Here is a 10472-nt window from a genome sequence, read left to right on the forward strand (position 1 = left end):
CTTGATAAACTTGTTTTCGGAGCTCTTCAGACATTTCTTTCATCCTTCGGTGAGGTTCTTCAACTTGTTCTTCAACGGGAGCCTCCACAACATGTTCTACTTGTAAAAAAACCAAACATACTCAATCCAACAATACAAGATGTGTGAAGTACTAAAAGCAAGGAAGCGCACAATCTTACCAGCAAGATTTTGTACGAAATCCAAATCAACCGCGCCAAACTCGTCTAGTGGCAAGTTCAAATCAAATTCTATCAAAAGGAAGAATGGAGTATGAATACGACCGAACATTACATGGCACAACAAACAGGAAAGAAATGACACATTACCGTTGCCATTTTCCACCGGCAAATCGTCGTCATCGAGCTCGTCGACATCCTCCACCTGCCGGAAGTCTTCGTCGAGCTCGTCGGCATCCTCCACCCGCTGGCTGTCTTCATCTTCAACCGGAAGCTCGTTTAGATCAAATGGAATGGCCATGTGTGAGTGTGAGTATGTGACGCTGGCTGTTTGTAGTTTGCACCGGTACATGAAGCTGCACGGGAGCTTTAAATAGGAACCCAAGCGTCACACGTCTTGAAAAAAAGAAACGCGGCCAGCGTGCGCGCCTAGCAAAATTTCGCGGCCAACTTGCGCACGAGCAAAAAAAAGAGCGCCTCACTACCGCGACTGGGAAAACTTGAGCGCCAACGCGCCAACCTCGCGCGCACGTCCGCTACAGGGCCATGCAAGCCTCCAACGCGCCATGCAAAATTGGGAACGCAGCAAAAAAAAAAGTCTCAGCTGCCTTAGGAGACGTTGTAACAACCAACCGAGGCGAATTTTTTTCATGTCCATGATACACCCTCAGCCCTATTTAATAAGGGCAAACAGAGAAAACTTCACCTAAATTAATCACTCCTCGGTATGCTACTAAACGACGTCTAAAAGCTATACGGAGGGATATATATATATATATATCTGCTCAGGCCAGTACGAAAATTATGTGCAGTTCGAGTAAAACTAAAACAAAACTAGGGGAATGTGGCGTGTGGCGACCACGGGAACACGGTGCGACTCCGAACGACGCTCGACGCCGGTCGCCGCCTCGTGGGCAGACAGCAGTGGTATCAGGGTATGGAAACTATACCCTGCATGGGCATGGCCATTGGGAGTTGGCCACAAAAACAAGATAGCCACGGTACTCGCTCGGACTTTACCAGTCCATGACAAAAACAACTATAGCGAGAAGTCAGGAACTCAGAATCCAACAGAAGCGTGCTGGCTATAGTTGTCGAGAAGCAAGAACATCTTTTTTTTTTACTACTACTATAGCCTGAGAAGCTAGAAGTCTGGGTGTGCTTTTACTAGAAGCAGGTTTTTCTGGCTGCATAGCACCGTGTTCATGAGCATGTATGCAACTCCTTTTTACTACAAAGAATTCAGATATTTAAAGGCTTGTTTGGATCTATTAGTGCTAGTAGTTATAAGCTAAAATTAGCAAGTAGGGATTCAAATAGAAATCTGCTGACTATTAGCAAAGTGGAGGTGCTAACAATTTGTTCGTTAGGGCTTATTTGGATCTACTAGCATCTACAAGAGTCTTTTTAAAGCTCACTCTCTAAATCATCATTTAGAGAGTCATTTGCATAAAAAATCGCTTTCTATATCTATATACCCTCCAACAGTTTTTCTACATTTTTTTGACCGGAAACTGTGGAGCAATAGCTCCCCAGTGCAGCGCCGAATATATTAAACAAGAGAGAGTACAAGCTAGAAAACTTACAAAGAAGTTAGCCAAGAACTAACTAAAAGGAGGAAACTCTAGACAGGCCTAAAGAGAAAAGAAGACCAAAACTATAAAGAGTTGAGCCAATTCATTACAGACAGGTGAAAGGCAGGGTTGATTATGTGCAAGTGAAGCTTAACTTCATTAGCGAAGGACTGTTTCCATGTAGTCAAGGAGGACAGTTTTTCTAAATCTTATGTGCACTCTGAAGAGTCATTGTCATTTTCTATCTCTAGAACCAAATAAAGAAGCTGTTGGAGGATATTTTTTTCATCAAAATCTCTATTCCTATCAATTAGGAATGATATAGGGAGTCTCTTGGAGTTGCTCTTAGCTAGCTAATTATTAGTAGAGATTGTTTCGATATCCACTTACTAATATTTTGCTAATATATGGTTAGCACCTACTAGTGAAACTAATAGTTAGTGGCTCTCTAGCTAATATAATTGGTCTATTAGCAGATCTATTCGGATCCACTAGTACTAATCTTAGTTGCTAACTATTACGACTAATGGATCCAAACAGATCCTTAGTAGGTGGAGGATGCTAATAGCTCATAAATCTCCGATCAACTATCCAACCACCTATTAGCAAGGGATCAAACAGATCTCGCTAATAATTATCTAGCTACTAATAGTTAGTAGCTATTAAAGCAACTTCAAGGGCCTCCCTATATCCTTTCTTATTACCAGGAATAAAGATTTTGGTGAATTTTTTTACTCTAACAACTTTTCAATTGGATCCCTAAATACGGCTATCCTCTATTCTGGATCTCTTGTTAGCCAAAGATGGAGACCGGATTAGCTCTCTATAGTGCGCACAAGTATATAGAAAAAATTGTTGGAGGGTGGAAAGATATAGAGAGCGATTTTGTATAAATATCTCTCTAAATGATGATCTAGAGAGTAAATTTAAGAAGGCCAAATAGCCATTTTCGTCCCTAAACTATCGCCCGAGGCTCAATTTGGCCCCTAAACTATCAAATTGTCCACTTTCATCCTTCAACAATCGATTTCGGACTCAATCTCGTCCGTTCCCCTTGACAGCACGCCACGTGGCCAGCTAGACATGCGTGATGTCTGTCCTGCCCCTCGCTCACTTCTTTACCCGTTGGCCGGCTGACGGTGTTTCCCTCTTCCCTGTTTCCTCCCTCTCGTCCTCGTCCTCTCTGTTCGCTCGTCCTCTCTGTTCGTCGTCGCCGCCGGAGAGGAAGACCCACTGGCCGCCGGGTCCCCAGTTCCCTCTCCCTCGTCTGCTTCATTTGATTCATCTCCCCCGTCTCCCGCATCTGCTAGCTCCATCGCTCCCCCATCTGCTCACTCCATTGTGGAGGTGGCGACCGTTGTGCCTGTATCCCCATGGAGCATGGATCCAGGGAGGGGAGAGGGAGAAGGTCGACGCCAATAAGGGGAGTAGCACCAGATCCCGGAGCGTCGAGTTCTGGCGCTCATGAAGCTGCGCGTGCTATGGAGGTGAGTACAGAGCTATTGGCGTTTGGGCTAGGGTTGATTTGAATCAGGGATTGATTTGATTTTTGATAAAAATTCGTCGATTTGGTGTAGCTTGAAACACTGCTTGAATAACATTCAGAGGGGGTGCTGGTGAGGACAGGTGAAAGGTCCTTGTTTGGTTTTGGTAATTGAGTGACAACTTAGGTAGACTAATTGTGTTTATGTGAGATACACAGGTGATTAGTCCACAGGTACATGTGTATGAGCAACATATGCCATGGAGGTGAAAATGACTTGGAGATGTTGCAAAGCTCACACATGTGATGATGAAGGAGCTTATTGCACATGAGACATGACATTGAGTCATGTGATCAAGGTGGAGAAGATCAAGACAAGACTTGGCTTGATGGACCGGTTGCAAGCGTGAAGGGCAAGTCAAAGGCTTTGGAGTGATGGACCGTGTGGCGGTGAAGCTTGAGCAAGACTTGGCGCCGATGGACGATGGCAATGGTGAAGAGCAAGTAAAGTCAAGATCGATGAACCAATATGATCACGTGATGATATGAAGTGGATCATATCATTGTTGATCGTGTTGGTGCATGTGTTGCATCGACATTGGAGGAGATGGAATGGAATGCGAAAGGCAAAGGTATAACCTAGAGCATTTCATTTCACCGGTCATAGGTGTGTAGAGAAGTTTATGACCGGGTTTAGGATAGATGGCCGTACTATCAAGAGGGGCAAACTTATTTGCATATCGGTCATCTAGTGCCACTCGAGTGATCTAACTTTGCATTGTCGCTAGGATCGAGTGGTGTGGCAAGTTGAGTGGCTAACATCCTTTGGGAAATGATTGTGAAAATGCTAACACATATACACATGGTGGTGTACACTTGGTGGTGTTGGCACATTTACAAAGGAGGTGGTGTTTGCAGGGTTGAGATGGGTTTGGGTCCCTCTCTCCCTCCCACCAAGCTTGCGAGGCGGGATTCGGCGCTTTCGGGAAAATGGAATGCCTATTTTCTATTGCGCCGGATGCAAATTCTTGTGGTTAGCACATTGGAGCAAGGGTGAAGAAGTTAGAAGTGAAAACAAGTTGATCGCGAAGATGCTGGCGTCGGTCACTCAGCGACCGGACGCTGAAAGGCTGCGTCCGGTCGAGCTGTCAGACGGCACAGTGGCTAGGGTTGAGCACCGGACGCTGGTCTGCGTCCGGTCGAAAAAATATGCCTCGGGGAGCTTACTGGAAATGACCGGACGCTGGGGCTTCAGAGTCTGGTCAGTTTTACCGGAGCGTCCGGTCAGCTTCGTAGCCGTTGAAATCTGACGAACAGCGTTTGAAGCTGGTGACGCGTGGCGTCCATCGGGCGACCAGACGCTGAGGGCCAGCGTCCGGTCAGTATGACCGGAGCGTCCGGTCAGAGCACGTTTTGCCTAGTGAAGGGGTATAACGGCTCTATTTGATTGGGGCTCTATTTATAGCCCCATGGCCGGCTCAAGGGGGTACTCTTGCACATTTTCTTTGACATAGCATCCTTGTGAGCTTAGCCAAAGCCCTCTCACTCATCTCCATCATTGATCCATCATCATTGTGAGATTGGGAGAGAATCTAAGTGCATTGCTTGAGTGATTGCATCTAGTGGCACTTGGTATTCGTGTTGCGCTGCGGATTTCACTTGTTTCTCTTGGTGGTTGCCACCACCTAGACGGTTGGAGCAGCGATGGAGGATCAGCACGAGTTGGTGATTGTTTGTGGCCGTCTCCGGTGATTGTGAGGGGAGTTGTACCTTCCCCGACGAAGCGCTGAAAGGTAACTCTAGTAAATTGCTCGTGTCATTGAGTTACCTCACTTGTGGGTCGGTTCTTGCGGTGTCCAATAGCGTGGACGAGGTTTGTGAAACACCTCTTAGCCGCCGAACCACCAAGTGTTGGTCGACACAACGGGGACGTAGCATGTTGGCAAACACGTGAACCTCGGGAGAAAATCGATTGTCTCTTGTCTTTGGCATTCTCTCGGTGATTGGCTAATATTCATCTTGTAATTGGTTCATCCCCTACACGTCGGTATAATCACCTTACTCACTTATTTACATTCTTGCAAACTAGTTGACACAAGCTCTTTAGTGTAATTAAAATTTAGAGCTTGCTTTATTTTTATATTCATCTAGTTGAGCTCTTTAGAGTAGCAAGGTTGAGAGCTCTTAGTGAGTAATTACATAGCAAGTTTGTGTGCCTAAGTAATCATTGCAACTAGAATTGTTGGATAGGTGGCTTGCAACCCTTGTAGAGCTAGAGCAAGTTTGCATTACGCTATTTGTCATACTAATCAAATTGCTCTAGTTGATTTGTAGATTTTTAAATAGGCTATTCACCCCCCCTCAAGCCATATTAGGACCTTTCAACAGGGCTTACATGCCGGCATGGATTCTCCCCAATTTTGTGTTATTGTTGGTCTAGTCCAGACACAGGAAGAAGGTTCCTGGCGTGCTCACAAGTTGAGTAGCCTTGTGATTTCAAGTATTGGATCGATGAACACTTTGAAGGTAGAGCAAAAAGGGTGATTCAGGACCTAGTTTCCATGAGGCATAGCATGTCGGAGCTGTACGAACATTCAGCTGGACAATGGGATGATATGTATGCTGATTGACAGAGAGCGAAACAAGAAATTCGTGAACTGAAATATACTATTAGAGAACAACAAGAGTGCATTGTAATCTTAATTTGTTTTAGCATTGTAATTGCTTGTGGCATATGGCTCATTGTGTAACCACTATTTGAGGCAATGAGAAATGAATGCAAAAACAAATTTAACATGTCTCATGCTCATGGTTTTGACATAACAAATGCAAGTGTTCACGACATTATGACTAAGTGATACAAAAGCATTGCTGCTTTGAAACTACATTGGCAAGCTACATCATCTTATTCTTTGAATTCACTAGCTCTGTTGTTTTTTTCTGGGATGAGCTGCTTTGGCCTGATGCTGATCCACGACCAAGTGAAGTCGAATGGATTTTTGCAGAGGCACGTCCACCTTTTACATTGATTGTTGCCTTTTCAAATGAGCCAGCAGTCCCAGCATTGGTTTCAATGACAACAAAAGCACTCCCTCCAACAGATGCCTTTGCCGATGCTTGAGCACTTGACTTCGCAGATGCTTGAGCACTCTTTCCAAAAGATATCAGTCTTCTCTTATGGCCAGACTGTAAACAGCAAAACCAATTTAGGCAAATATACAATTTACTTAGGCTGTAGCATGGACATGTCGGAATTATTACTAACCTGTATAAATGATGAACCCTTAGGCATCTTACTCTTACTTGATGATGCCGCTATGGATTTTCCTTTAGTTTGCTTCGACTGTGCAGGTTCAATTTACAATGGGCTTGAGTGACTTGCATTGGTGGCGGGAGGATTATATGACCCAGCTTGTTCTTGTTGTTGTATAGTATGGACCAAGTTAGTAAAATGAGTAAGGAATGAATATAGTGCAGCAAGGGAAAATAGTAAATTCAGTAAACACCATTTTCACAGAGCATGTCCTCGAGTTGTGACCATAAATTCCACAGCGACGACATCTAATTTTAGTACCAACTTTTGACGAATTGGTTCCAGATTTTACTGGCTCTGAAGGGTCTTTTCTCCTATTTTTCTTTGGTCGGCCTAGCATCTTTTTTACTCTAGGAGGCAATGGTTTGGGATTTGGAGACACAGGCTAAGCCGACTCATGTTCCACTGGCTGCAGTACATGTTGGTATGTCTTCTTGTATGTCTTTAGTGAGAAGCACTCATGTATGTAATTGTTAGGCTCTTGTGCCATTTTGAATAGGGCAGCACAAGCATGTTGGCATGGAATCCCAAATACTTGCCAGTACCTACATGAGCATGTCTTGCTTCTCAGGTCTACTGTGAACCTATTTTTTTTTCTCTCACTTCAAATCCAGCATCACCATTCCACAAGACATGACAAAACTGTGTCCTATGCCTAATCTTGTTGAATTTCCTGATAATGTTAGGACACACTGCCATTGTCCACCTCTCACTATTACTCCTATTTTCTTGGATTCTTCTAGTCACATGGATCCTGATGTCCTCCAACATAGTAATAATAGGCTTGAACCTTGATTCTATAATCCAACTATTGAATGATTCACTCATGTTGTTGTCAACTGATTCACAATTGGATCCAAGTCTGAACCAAGCTCGAGACCAATGAATAGGATTTGTTTTCTCCAAATCCTACCATCCCCGAGGAGTTTTTGCAGCAAGCTTACTCTTATAATGCTTAAACAATTGCTCATTAGGTGCCTTTGCAATCTTCCAAAACCTCTTTTGGTACTCTTGCAGCCTATGTTTCTTTCTCCAGTTGGCATAGATGTGGCGTGCACACATCCTATGCTCAGCAAATGGAAACAATGTAGATATTATGCTTAGCAGGCCCTGCATAAAATGGACACAAATGATTTAAACATTTTGTTTTAATGATTAAAATAGCCCTTGCATAAAATTGATATAAATAGACAGAAATTTACCTTCTGTTGGTCTGTTATAAACACCCAGCCTGCTGCTCCAACAGGTATGTTGATGTCTTTCTGAAGATGCCCAAGAAACCAATTCCATGAGTCTTTATTCTCATATTCCACGATAGCCCATGCAATTAGGTAAATCTAATTATTTGCATCCCTGCCAATAGCTGATAACAACTCACCTTTCAATGACCCCTTAAGGAAACAACCATCAAGCCCAATTATCCTCCTGCATCCTTCTAAGAATCATCTTCTACATGCATCAAAACATACGTAAAACCTCTGAAACACATGGTCTTCTTCCTCTGGGTCAAGGGCAACATGCACACTAGTTCCAGGATTACTACGCTGCAACTCCGGAGCATAGTCAAACAACTTGGAGTACTCACCAGTCTGAGTATCCATTATTTTCTTCATTACACGTGCCTTTGCTCTCTTAATCATTGTGATCGACACATCCACTCCCATATCCTCTTGTACTGTCTCCTTCATTGCTCTAGCCTTCCAAGATGGATTAGCCTTGATAGTACTCTCATACCTCTCACATATCCTACTTGTAGATAACCTTTTATTTTTAAGCTCAGGACAACAAGCATGGTTAGGATTATAAGTTATAATCTAAAACCAATTAGATCTTGAGTTATGGGAAGCATATAGAAGCCAAGGACAACCTTTCCACCTACAAACAGCCCTAATCCTTTTTCTGCTCATTCTTCACATATCTGATATTTATCTTCATCTTCAGTGCATACCTCTCTATAGCATCCTTCAATTGATCATTTCCTCTAAAGCACATGTCAACTGCAAACTGTGGAGTATCAGCAGAACTGTCAAATATTGGGAACCTGCACTTCCTTCTTGTAAAGGCACCATCACTGTCCTCATCATATGATGCATCACCATCCGAATCAAAGTATTCAACACCATCTCCACCTTCTAAGACCTGATTATTACTATCTAATGGAATATCTTCACCTTGTATGCCATCAACCTTAATTGGGTTGTCCATTGGAATATCTCCTCTCTTCTTTACTTCTGACATAAACTCTTTGTATTTGGTTCTTATCTCCCTAACTTCATCATATTTATCACTTGTGAAACCTGTAGCGTCACAGCCATCACTCTCTGATTCTGAATCTTCTGCTTCTTCTTCTTCATTCAGACTATCCTGACCATGGGTTGGACCTTCCAAACACAGCATGTTACCACCCTGAACAAATTTGTCCCTATTTTGGATAGTTTGTTCCTCAACAACAGGTTCTACATGATCCAAATCAATGATATTATCATCTCAAAATATGGCAAATACATCCTCATCTGCATACTGTGTTCCAGATTCTTCATTCCCACCCATGTCAACTGATTCGGTGTATATATCTACAGCTCTAGCAGTTCCCAGCTCATTAATCATGTCCAAACATGACTTGTCATCTACAAGTAACATCATTCCACTGTTCAATTCTGCACCATATGGCAACTAAAACATCCTAATAGATCTAGGAAAAGTTGTGTGATCCAATAGGTGGCCTTCAAGTTCTGGGATAGATATCTTGTCCTTCTCTATGTGGGACACTCCACAATCCCCATCACAATACAACATCTTTGACGCATCAAGAACAAATTCCCCATTAAAATGAAATCGAACTTCCAATACCTCTAATTCAGACATTGTTTTGCAGCCCTACAGATCCACTGTATGGTCAAATTTAAACATTCTACAAGGAAATCAAACGCAATTGCAAAACCAGTGAAGTGCCACTTCATCTCACCTTTGCAGCACGTCCACTCCTCTTCCTGCGTCGTGGTTGCCTATGAGCAGGGGTCTGTCTTCCCAAGGACGAGGGGCGCGCCTCCACCAGGAGAAGGGGTGCGCCTCCACCCCTTCGAACAATCCGGCGTCCCACACTGATCTCCGCCCCAAGCCAAAACCCTAACCTACCTATGCAGCTGCCATGACGAACAGAGAGGATGAGGACGAGAGGGAGGAAACGGGGAAGAGGGAAACACCGTCAACCGGCCAACGGGTAAAGAAGTGAGCGAGGGGCAGGACAGACATTACGCATGTCTAGCTAGCCACGTGGCGTGCTGTCAAGGGGAACGGACGAGATTGAGTCCAAAATCGATTGTTGAAGGACGAAAGTGGACAATTTGATAGTTCAGGGGTCAAATTAAGCCTCGGGCGATAGTTTAGGGACGAAAATGGCTATTTCGCCATTTAAGAAAGACTTTTGGAGATACTCTTAGCTAGCTATCCATTAGCACTAGGTGGATCCAAATATGACCTAAGGAAAAAAATCAGATGTCAAGTAACAAAGAACAAAAGGTTCATCCTTTATGGCTTTTTAGCTAACATTCATTATCTTGGAGAAACCAAGTGCTAAAAGGACAATGACAATATGCACTTTGAGTAAAGATAATGCGGGTACTGCAAGGTCCAACTTTACCCGGATTGTCCACTACAAGTTCATCATTCAGGCACAGAAATATCTCTTACTACTACATTCTTGTTTGTTTTATTATCCCCAACGTAATAAATAGCGGCGGTAGCGGCCGCAATAGCGGTAGCGGCCCATTGCCGCTACCGCTATGAGGTAGCGCTTTGAACTTTGTAGCCTGGAACTTTGTGGCCGCAATTCTGAATAGTGGGGCAATATTGCAGTCGCAAGGCTGCAATAGCGTGGAAATGAATAACCCTAATCAGCCTAGCCCACTACGACTCACAACCCCTAC

The 10472-nt window shown here is 43.7% G+C and overlaps 1 pseudogene; it reads right to left on the bottom strand.

The window, feature by feature from the left end:
* Nucleotides 1–6128: 6128 nt before the first annotated feature.
* On the bottom strand, nt 6129–9411 carry LOC136496577 (uncharacterized; annotated as a pseudogene).
* Between the last annotated feature and the right edge of the window lie 1061 nt (nt 9412–10472).

This window comes from Miscanthus floridulus, chromosome 12 (genome assembly GCF_019320115.1).
Source record: "Miscanthus floridulus cultivar M001 chromosome 12, ASM1932011v1, whole genome shotgun sequence".
Lineage (NCBI taxonomy): Eukaryota > Viridiplantae > Streptophyta > Magnoliopsida > Poales > Poaceae > Miscanthus > Miscanthus floridulus.